The 10,161-nt window shown below is 39.2% G+C and overlaps 1 non-coding gene across 1 annotated transcript; it reads left to right on the top strand.

Annotated features, from left to right (window-relative positions):
• The first annotated feature begins 4,026 nt into the window (after window positions 1–4,026).
• Window positions 4,027–4,134, top strand: LOC127748064 (small nucleolar RNA R71). The gene has a single exon (XR_008010007.1). It is a non-coding gene; the product is annotated as a small nucleolar RNA R71 (small nucleolar RNA).
• The last annotated feature ends 6,027 nt before the right edge of the window (window positions 4,135–10,161 follow it).

The following is a 10,161-nucleotide window of genomic DNA, read 5'->3' on the forward strand; positions in this document are numbered from 1 at the left end:
ATTAAACTAATTTCAAGGATGAATTCGAAACTCATGTACTTCTTGTTCTTTTGTATTAAAAATATTTTTCATTTAAGAAAGATGAAGGATTCATGGAAGTATTCATAGCTTTAAGACATAGTTACTAAATACTAATGATCATGTAATAAAGACACAAACATAGACAAACATGAAGTTCAAAAACCGAAAAACAGAGAAATAAGAACAAGGAAGTTAAGGAATGAGTCCACCTTAGTGATGGTGGCGCCTTCTCCTTGAAGGACCAATGTTGTTCTTGAGCTCCTCTATGTCTCTTCCTTGCCTTTGTTGCTCCTCCCTCATAGCTCTTTGATCTTCTCTAATCTCATTGAGAATAATGGAGTGCTCTTGGTGTTCCACCCTTAATTGGTTCATATCATGACTCAATCCTTCTAGAGAAGTGTTGAGTTGTTCCCAATAGTTGTTTGGAGGAAAATGCATCCCTTGAGGCATCTCAGGGATTTCTTGATGATGAGCTTCCTCATGCGTCTCTTGAGATCCATGGATGGCCTCTCTTGTTTGCTCCATCCTCTTTTTAGTGATGGGCTTATCCTCTTCAATGAGGATGTCTCCTTCTATGACAACTCCAGCTGAGTAGAATAGATAGCAAATGAGATGAAGAAAAGCTAGCCTTGCCAAGGTGGAGGGCTTTTCGGCTACTTTGTAGAGTTCTAGAGAGATGACTTCATGAACTTCTACTTCCTCTCCAATCATGATACTATGACTCATGACGGCCCGATCCATAGTTACTTCGGATCGGTTGCTAGTGGGGATGATAGAGCGTTGGATGAACTCCAACCATCATATAGCCACAGGCATAAGATCCAGTTTTTTTAATTGAACCGGCTTGCCCTTTGAGTCTCTTTTCCATTGAGCTCCTTCCACACATATGTCAATGAGGACTTGGTCCAACTTTTGATCAAATTTGACCCTTCTAGTGTAGGCGCATGCATCTTCTTGCATCATAGGCAAGTTGAATGCCAACCTTACATTTTTCGGACTGAAATCTAAGCATTCCCCCCAAACCATTGTAAGATAATTCTTTGGATTTAGTTTCATACTTTGATCATGGTTCCTAGTGATCCATGCATTGGCATAGAACTCTTGAACCATTAAGATTCCGACTTATTGAATGGGGTTGGTAAGAACTTCCCAACCTCTTCTTTGGATCTCATGTTGGATCTCCGGATACTCATTTTTCTTGAGCATGAAAGGGACCTCAAGGATCACCTTCTTCTTAGCCACAACTTCATAGAAGTAGTCTTGATGGGCTTTTGAGATGAATCTCTCCATCTCCCATGACTCGGAAGTGGAAGCTTTTGTCTTTCCTTTTCTCTTTCTAGAGGTTTCTCCGGCCTTAGGTGCCATAAATGGTTATGAAAAAACAAAAAAGCTATGCTTTTACCACAAACTTAGAATATTGCTCGTCCTCGAGCAAGAGAAGAAAGAATAGAAGAAGAAGAAGAAGATATAGAGGAAAGGGAGAGATGTGTGGGTTTTGGCCAAGGGGGAGAAGAGAGGGTTGTGTTATGTGAAAATTAAGAAGGATGGAGGGGTTTATATAGTGGAGGGAGAGGGAATGGGGTTCGGTCATTTAGGGTGGGCTTGGATGGGAAAGAGATTTTGAATTTGAAGGTAGGTGGGGTTTATGGGGAAAAGTGGATGGATGTGAGTGGTGAAGAGGTGGTGGGGAAAAGAGATTGAGGTGATTGGTGAAGGGTGTTTGGGGAAGAGTGTTATTGGATTGTGTGAAGAAGAGAGAAGGTGAGTTGAGGTAGGTGGGGATCCTATGGGGTCCACAGATCCTGAGGTGTCAAAGATTTATCATCCATGCACCAATTAGGCGTGTAAAACGCCCTCTGCATGCAATTCTGGCGTTTAACGCCAGACTTAAGCTTGTTTCTGGCGTTAAATGCCCAGATGTAGCATGTTTCTGGCATTTAACGCCAGCCTGATGCTTGTTTCTGGTGTTAAACAACAGCTTTCCTCAGGGTGCATTCCTGGCGTTTAAACGCCAGACTGCTACTTGTTTCTGGCGTTCAACGCCAGCTTCATGCTCTGTTCTAGCATTGAACGCCGGACAGATACTCCTTACTAGCGTTCAAATGCCAGTAAGCTCTTCCTCCAGGGTGTGCTTTTTCTTCTGCTATTTTTTATTCCATTTTTAATTTTTGCAATTGTTTTGTGACTCCACATGATCATGAACCTAATAAAACATAGAAGAACAATAGAAAATATAGATAAATAAAAATTGGGTTGCCTCCCAATAAGCACTTCTTTAATGTAAACAGCTTGATAGTGAGCTCTCTTGGAGCTTCACAGATGTTCAGAGCATTGTTGGGACCTCCCAACACCAAACTTAGAGTTTGAATGTGGGGGTTCAACACTAAACTTAGAGTTTGGTTGTGGCCTCCCAACACCAAACCTAGAGTTTGATTGTGGGGGCTCTGTTTGACTCTATATTGAGAGAAGCTTATCGTGCCTCATTTCCATGTTTACAGAAGGATAACCTTGAGCCTTAAACACAAGGTAGTCCCCATTCAATTGAAGGACTAGTTCACCTCTGTCAACATCAATCACAGCTCCTGCTGTGGCTAGGAAGGGTCTTCCAAGGATGATGCATTCATCCTCATCCTTCCTAGTGTCTAAGATTTTGAAATCAGCAGGGATGTAAAGGCCTTTAACCTTCACTAACACGTCCTCTACCATTCCATAAGCTTGTCTTATTGATTTGTCTACCATCTCTAATGAGAATGTGGCAGCCTGTACCTCAAAGATCCCTAGTTTCTCCATTACAGAGAGTGGCATAAGATTTATACCTGACCCCAGGTCACATAGAGCCTTCTCAAAGGTCATGGTGCCTATGGTACAGGATATTAAGAATTTACCAGGATCTTGTTTCTTTTGAGGTAGAGTTTGCTGAACCCATGTATCCAGTCCACTAATGAACAAGGAAGGTTCACCTTCCCAAGTCTCATTACCAAACAACTTGGCATTCAGCTTCATGATGGCTCCTAGATATTGAGCAACTTGCTCTTCAGTTACATCTTCATCCTTTTCAGAGGAGGAATAGTTCATAGATCTCATGAATGGTATAAGGAGGTTCAATGGAATCTCTATGGTCTCTAGGTGAGCCTCAGATTCCTTAGGTTCCTCAAGTTGGAACTCTTTCTTGTTTGGAGGACGTCCCATGAGGTCTTCCTCATTGGGATTCACGTCCTCCCCTTCCTCTTTGGATTCGGCCATTGTGATTATATCAATGGCCTTGCACTCTCTTTTTGGATTCTCTTATGTATTGCTTGGGAGAGTACTAGGAGGAGTTTCAGTGATTTTCTTACTCAGCTGGCCCACTTGTGCCTCCAAATTTCTAATAGACGACCTTGTTTCACTCATGAAATTTAAAGTGGCCTTAGACAGATCAGAGACTATGTTTGCTAAGCTAGAGGGGCTCTGCTCAAAATTCTCTCTCTGTTGCTGAGAAGATGATGGAAAAGGCTTGATATTGCTAAGCCTGTTTCTTACACCATTATTAAAGCCTTGTTGAGGCTTTTATTGATCCTTCCATGAGAAATTTGGATGATTTCTCCATGAGGAATTATAGGTGTTCCCATAGGGTTCACCCAGGTAATTCACCTCTGCCATTGCAGGGTTCTCAGGATCATAAGCTTCTCCTTCAGAAGATGCCTCTTTAGTACTGTTGGACGCATTTTTCCATTCATTCAGACTCTGAGAAATCATGTTGACTTGCTGAGTCAACATTTTGTTCTGAGCCAATATGGCATTCAGAGCATCAATTTCAAGAACTCCCCTCTTCTGTGGTGTCCCATTACTCATAGGGTTCCTCTCAGAGGTGTAAATGAATTGGTTATTTGCAACCATGTCAATGAGTTCTTGAGCTTCTACAGGTATTTTCTTTAGGTGAATGGATCCACCTGCAGAATGGTCCAGTGACATCTTAGAGAACTAAGATATACCATAATAGAATATATTTAAAATGGTCCACTCTGAAAGCATGTCAGAAGGACACTTTTTGGTCATCTGCTTGTATCTTTCCCAAGCTTCATAGAGGGATTCACCATCTTTTTGCTTGAAGGTCTGAACATCCACTCTAAGCTTGCTCAGCTTTTGAGGAGGAAAGAACTTGGCCAAGAAGGCCGTGACCAGCTAATCCCAAGAGTCCAGGCTATCTTTAGGTTGTGAGTCCAACCATGTTCTAGCTCTGTCTCTTACAGCAAAAGGGAAAAGCATGAGCCTGTAGACTTCAGGATCTACTCCATTAGTCTTAACAGTATCACGAATTTGCAAGAACTCAGTTAAAAACTGATAGGGATCTTTAGATGGAAGTCCATGGAACTTGCAGTTCCGTTGCATTAGAGCAACTAGTTGAGGCTTCAGCTCAAAATTGTTTGCTCCAATGGCAGGGATTAAGATGCTTCTTCCATAAAAATTGGAAGTAGGTGTAGTATAATCACCAAGCATCCTCCTTGCGCCTCCACCATTGTTATTGGGTTCGGCCATGTCTTCTTTTTCGAGACTCTCTGTAAGGTTTTCTCTGGATTGTTGTGCTTTAGCTTCTCTTAGCTTCTTCTTCAGAGTCCTTTCAGGTTCAGAATCTGCTTCAACAAGAATGTCCTTGTCCTTGCTCCTACTCATATGAAAAAGAAGAAACAGAAAAGAAAGAGGAATCCTCTATGTCACAGTATAGAGATTCCTTTATGTGAGTAGAAGAATAAAAGAATAAAAGAAGGATGAGAAAAATTCGAACATATAGGAGAAGAGAGAGTTCAAATTTTTTTTATGAAGAGAAGAGTGTTAGTAATTAAATAAATAAATAGAAGGAGATGAGAAAGAGAGAGTTTTGAAAATTATTTTTGAAAAAAATTAGTGATTTTTGAAAATTAAGAGAAGAAGTACAATCAAAATTAAAATTTGAAACAATTAGTTAATTAAAAGAATTTTGAAAAAGAGGGAGGAATTTTCGAAAATTAGAGAGAGAAAAGTGGTTAGGTGGTTTTGAAAAAGATAAGAAACAAACAAAAAGTCAATTAGTTAGTTGAAAAAGATTTGAAAATCAATTTTGAAAAGATAAGAAGTTAGAAAAGATTTTGAAACCAATTTTGAAAAAGATATGATTGAAAAAGATATTTTGAAAAAGTTTTGATTTTTAAAATTATAATTGATTACTTGACTAACAAGAAACTAAAAGATATGATTCTAGAATTTAAAGATTGAACCTTTCTTAACAAGAAAGTAACAAACTTCAAATTTTTGACTCAATCACATTATTGTTAGTAAAATTTTCGAAAATAATGAAATAAAATTAAGAAAAAGATTTTGAAAATCAAATTTTAAAAATTTCAAAAATAATAAAAAAATGAAAAAAAAATTTGATTTTTGAAAAAGATTTTGAAAAGATAGGATTTTAAAAATTGAAATCTTGACTTGACTAACAAGAAACAACTTATTTTAAAAAAAAATTTTGACTAAGTCAACCCAAAGATTTCGAAATTTATGAGTAAAACAAGGAAAAGATATTTTTTTATTTTTTTTAATTTTTAATGATGAGAGAGAAAAACACAAAAATGACTCACAACATGAAAAATTAGGATCAAAACAAAGAAAACATGCAAGAACACTTTGAATGTCAAGATGAACACCAAGAACACTTTGAAGATCAAGATGAACATCAAGAACTTATTTTTGAAAAATTTTCAGGAAAAGAAAAATATGCAAGACACCAAACTAAGAAATTTTTTCATGTTTAGACACTATGAATGCAAAAATGCATAAGAAAAACAACAAAAGACACAAAACAAGAAAAATTAAAGATCAAACAAGAAGACTTACTAAGAACAACTTGAAGATCATGAAGAATACAATGCATGAATTTTTTGAAAATTTTTAGAAAATTAAAAATATGCAATTGACACCAAACTTAAAATTTGACTCTAGACTCAAACACGAAACACAAAAATATTTTTGATTTTTATGATTTTATTAATTTTTTTTCGAAAATTACTTTTTGGAAAAACGAAAACAAAGAAAGATTTTTTAAAAATTTTTGAAAACTTTTTGAAAAGAAAATTACCTAATCTGAGCAACAAGTTGAACCGTCAGTTGTCCAAACTCGAACAATCCCCGGCAACGGCGCCAAAAACATGGTGTTGTTGCCGAAATCTTGAAATATCGCTTGCTCCAACTCGAACAATCCCCGGCAATAGCACCAAAAACTTGGTGCGCGTAAATTGTGATCATCAACAATGGCGCCAATAGGCTTCGTGCTCTCAAACGTGAATCACACTTTGTCACAACTTCGCACAACTAACCAGTAAGTGCACTGGGTCGTCCAAGTAATACCTTACGTGAGTAAGGGTCGATCCCATAGAGATTGTTGGTATGAAGCAAGCTATGGTCATCTTGTAAATCTCAGTTAGGCGGATTCAAATGGTTATAATGGTTTTCGAATATAAAGATAGATAAAGCATAAAATAAAGATAGAGATACTTATGTAATTCATTGGTGGGAATTTCAGATAAGCGTATGAAGATTCAATCCCTGAATCCTACTCGGAATACCATAGACAAGGTTTAGACTTTCCGGATTCTCAAGAATGCTGCCAATAATTCTAGCTTATACCACGAAGATTCTGATTAAGGAATCCAAGAGATACACGCTCAATCTAAGGTAGAACGGAAGTGGTTGTCAGGCACGTGTTCATAGGTGAGAATGATGATGAGTGTCACGAATCATCACATTCATCATGTTGAAGTGCAGCTAATATCTTAGAATAAGAATAAGCATGATTTGAATAAAAAACAGTAGTACTTGCATTAATACTCGAGGTACAGCAGAGCTCCACACCTTAATCTATGGTGTGTAGAAACTCCACCGTTGAAAATACATAAGTGATGGTCCAGGCATGGCCAAGACCGAATGGTCATAAGACAATAGTAAAATAGTAAAAATTCTATTTATACTAAACTAGCTACTAGGGTTTACAGAAATAAGTCTACGTGCAGAAATCCACTTCCGGGGCCCACTTTGGTGTGTGCTTTGGTTGAACTTGAGCTTTACACGTGCAGAGGCTTCTCTTGGGATTAAACGCCAAGTTGTAACATGTTTTTGGCGTTTAACTCTGGTTTGTGACGTGTTTCTGGTGTTTTACTCCAGAATGTAGCATGGAACTGGCGTTGAATGCCAGTTTGCGTCATCTAAACTCGAATAAAGTATGAACTATTATATATTAATGGAAAGCCCTGGATGTCTACTTTCCAACACAGTTAAGAGCGTGCCATTTAAAGTTTTGTAGCGCCAGAAAATCTTTTTCGAGTGCAAGGAGGTCAGAATTCAACAGCATCAACAATCCTTTTTCAGCCTGAATTAGATTTTTGCTCAGATCCCTCAATTTCAGCCAGAAAATACCTGAAATCACAGAAAAATACACAAACTCATAGTAAAGTCCATAAATGGGAATTTTGCATAAAAACTAATAAAAACATCCCTAAAAGTAGCTAGATCCTTCTAAAAACTACCTAAAAACAATGCCAAAAAGAGTGTAAATTATCCGCTCATCATCCAGCCTATAGCATCCTTGTGTTGTTTTAGCACTTGGATGAGCTCCTCTTCTTGCTCTTTGCTCAAGCTTGAGTTAATGATCACTGGGTAGGTGCTGTTGTCACCTAGGTAGGCATATTTCAAGCTTGGAGGTAGGGTTTTTAGCTCTAGTTTTGGTGCCTCTTCTTCATTGTTGTCTTTGTGGCTTGTTATGATTGAACTTTCCATGGTTCCTTGTGGTGGTTCTACACGTGGTGCTCATTGCTCCAATTCCATACTTCCTTCATATTGCTCTTCTTCCAAAACTCCTTGGACTATTTGTTCTATGGTGTCCACCATCATGGATTCTCCTATTGCTTCCTTGGGATAACTCATTGCCTTGAAGACATTGAAGACCATCTTTTCCTTATGTAATCTCAAGACTAGTTCTCCTTTTTGCACATCAATAATGGCTCTAGCAGTAGCTAGAAATGGCCTTCCTAGGATAATTGAAGTGTTTGCCTCTTCTTCCATATCCAGCACAACAAAGTCAGCTGGGAAGATGAATTCTCCGACCTTCACCAATAAAACTTCCACCACTCCATGTGGAAACTTGAATGTTTTGTCAGCTAGTTGGAGTGCCATTCTTGTTGGTTTGGCTTCCTCAATTCTCATCCTTCTCATCTGGTTCAAGGACATGAGATTGATGCTAGCTCCCAAGTCACAGAAGGCCTTTTCAATAGTGATATCCCCTATGATGCAGGTGATTTGGAAACTTCCTGGGTCCTTCATTTTCTGGGGGAGTTTCTTTTGTATGATGGCACTACATTTCTCTGTTAGGACTACAGTCTCCTTTTCACCCCAGTTTCTTTTTCTTGTCATGAACTCCTTCAAGAACTTTGTGTAGAGGGGCATTTGCTCCAATGCTTCAGTAAATGGTATGTTGATTTGGAGCTTTTTGAAGATTTCCAAAAATCTGGAGAACTGGTTGTTCTTCCCATCCTTCCTGAGCCTTTGTGGGTATGGTGCCTTTGGTACATAAGGCTTCAAGATTGGCTTTGGTGAAGACGGGCTAGGGGCCTCTTCTTTCTTCCTATTTTTAGGCTTTTCTGCAGCTCCTTCTTCGTGGTTTTCTTGGTTTTGGGTGGCTTCTTCTATCACTTTTTCACTTCTAAGTGTGATGGCCTTGCATTCCCCTCTTGGGTTGGCCATGGTGTCACTTGGAAATGTGTGTGTAGGCATTGGGATTTGCTTGGATAAGAACCTCACTTGTGCTTTCAGCTTTGAGATTGCTACACCTTGGTTCTTCAAATTCGACCTGTATTCTTCTTGGTTGGCCTCTATCTTTTTTTCAGCTTGTGCTTGCCTTTCCAAGAGGGTGAAAATGGCTCCTGTGAGCTGTGATGATAGCTGTGCTACCTCTACTCTCTTAAAGTTACCCTTGATTTCACACGGTTGTGAGGTTGTGGTTAGTGTGTCTTGATGGTGGTATGTTTGCTGGTTAGAAGGATATGATGTGTGAGGTGGATTGTGGTAAGGTCTGTTGTTATTTGACTGATGGTTCGAGTTGTGATTCTGGTATTGATTGGCTTGGTATGGTTTATTGTGCTCTTAGTTGTGATTTTGTTGGTTCCCCCACCCAAAATTTGGGTGGTTCTTCCATCCTGGGTTATAAGTCTTAGAGTTAGGGTCATATGCGGGTCGAGATGGGTTATGCACATAGTTTGCTTGCTCACATTCAACTTCTGGTTCATTTTCTTCTTGGGGTGGTGCTTGAGCTTGGACAACTGCAACTTGATTATTTTCCATTTTCTTGGTTAAGGCTGCCAATTGTGCTGCAATTGCCTTGTTTTGTGCCAACAGGGCATCCATAGAATTGAGTTCCAACACCCCCTTCTTTTGGCCTCTTTCTGAAGCATAGAAGTAGTCATTCTCAGCTACAGTTTCAATGACATCTATGGCTTCCTCAATGGTCTTCTTCTTGTTGAGTGAACCCCCTGAAGAGTGGTCCACAGCCTTCTTCGATTCATAGGTTAATCATTCATAGAAAATGTGGAGCTGCACCCACTCATTAAACATATCCGATGGGCATTTCCTTGTTAGATCTTTGAACCTCTCTCAGGCCTCATAGAGTGTTTCACCATCTAGCTGTCTGAAGGTTTGCACCTCAGCTCTTAGCATGTTGATCCTCTGTGGAGGGTAAAATCTCGCTAGAAACTTGTTCACAACATCCTCCCATGTGGTTAGGCTCTCCTTGGGGAATGATTCTAACCACTTAGTTGCCTTATCTCTGAGTTAGAAAGGGAACAGAAGTAGTTTGTATGTGTCAGGGTGTACACCATTGGACTTTACAGTATTGCATATCCTCAAGAATGTATTGAGATGTTGATTTGGATCTTCTTGAGCACCTCCTCCATATGAGCAGTTATTCTGGACTAGTGTGATAAGTTGAGGTTTCAACTCAAAGTTGTTGGCATGGATTGTTGGCTTGAGGATGCCGTTGCCACAGTTTCCTGGATTTAGGTTGATATAGGAGCCTAAGACTCTCCTCTCTTGCACAGCTTGATTTCCAGCTCCTCCTCCAACATCTTCGTGCACTTCGTCTTCCAT

The sequence above is a fragment of the Arachis duranensis genome, chromosome 5 (genome assembly GCF_000817695.3).
Source record: "Arachis duranensis cultivar V14167 chromosome 5, aradu.V14167.gnm2.J7QH, whole genome shotgun sequence".
In the NCBI taxonomy this organism is placed as follows: Eukaryota; Viridiplantae; Streptophyta; class Magnoliopsida; order Fabales; family Fabaceae; genus Arachis; species Arachis duranensis.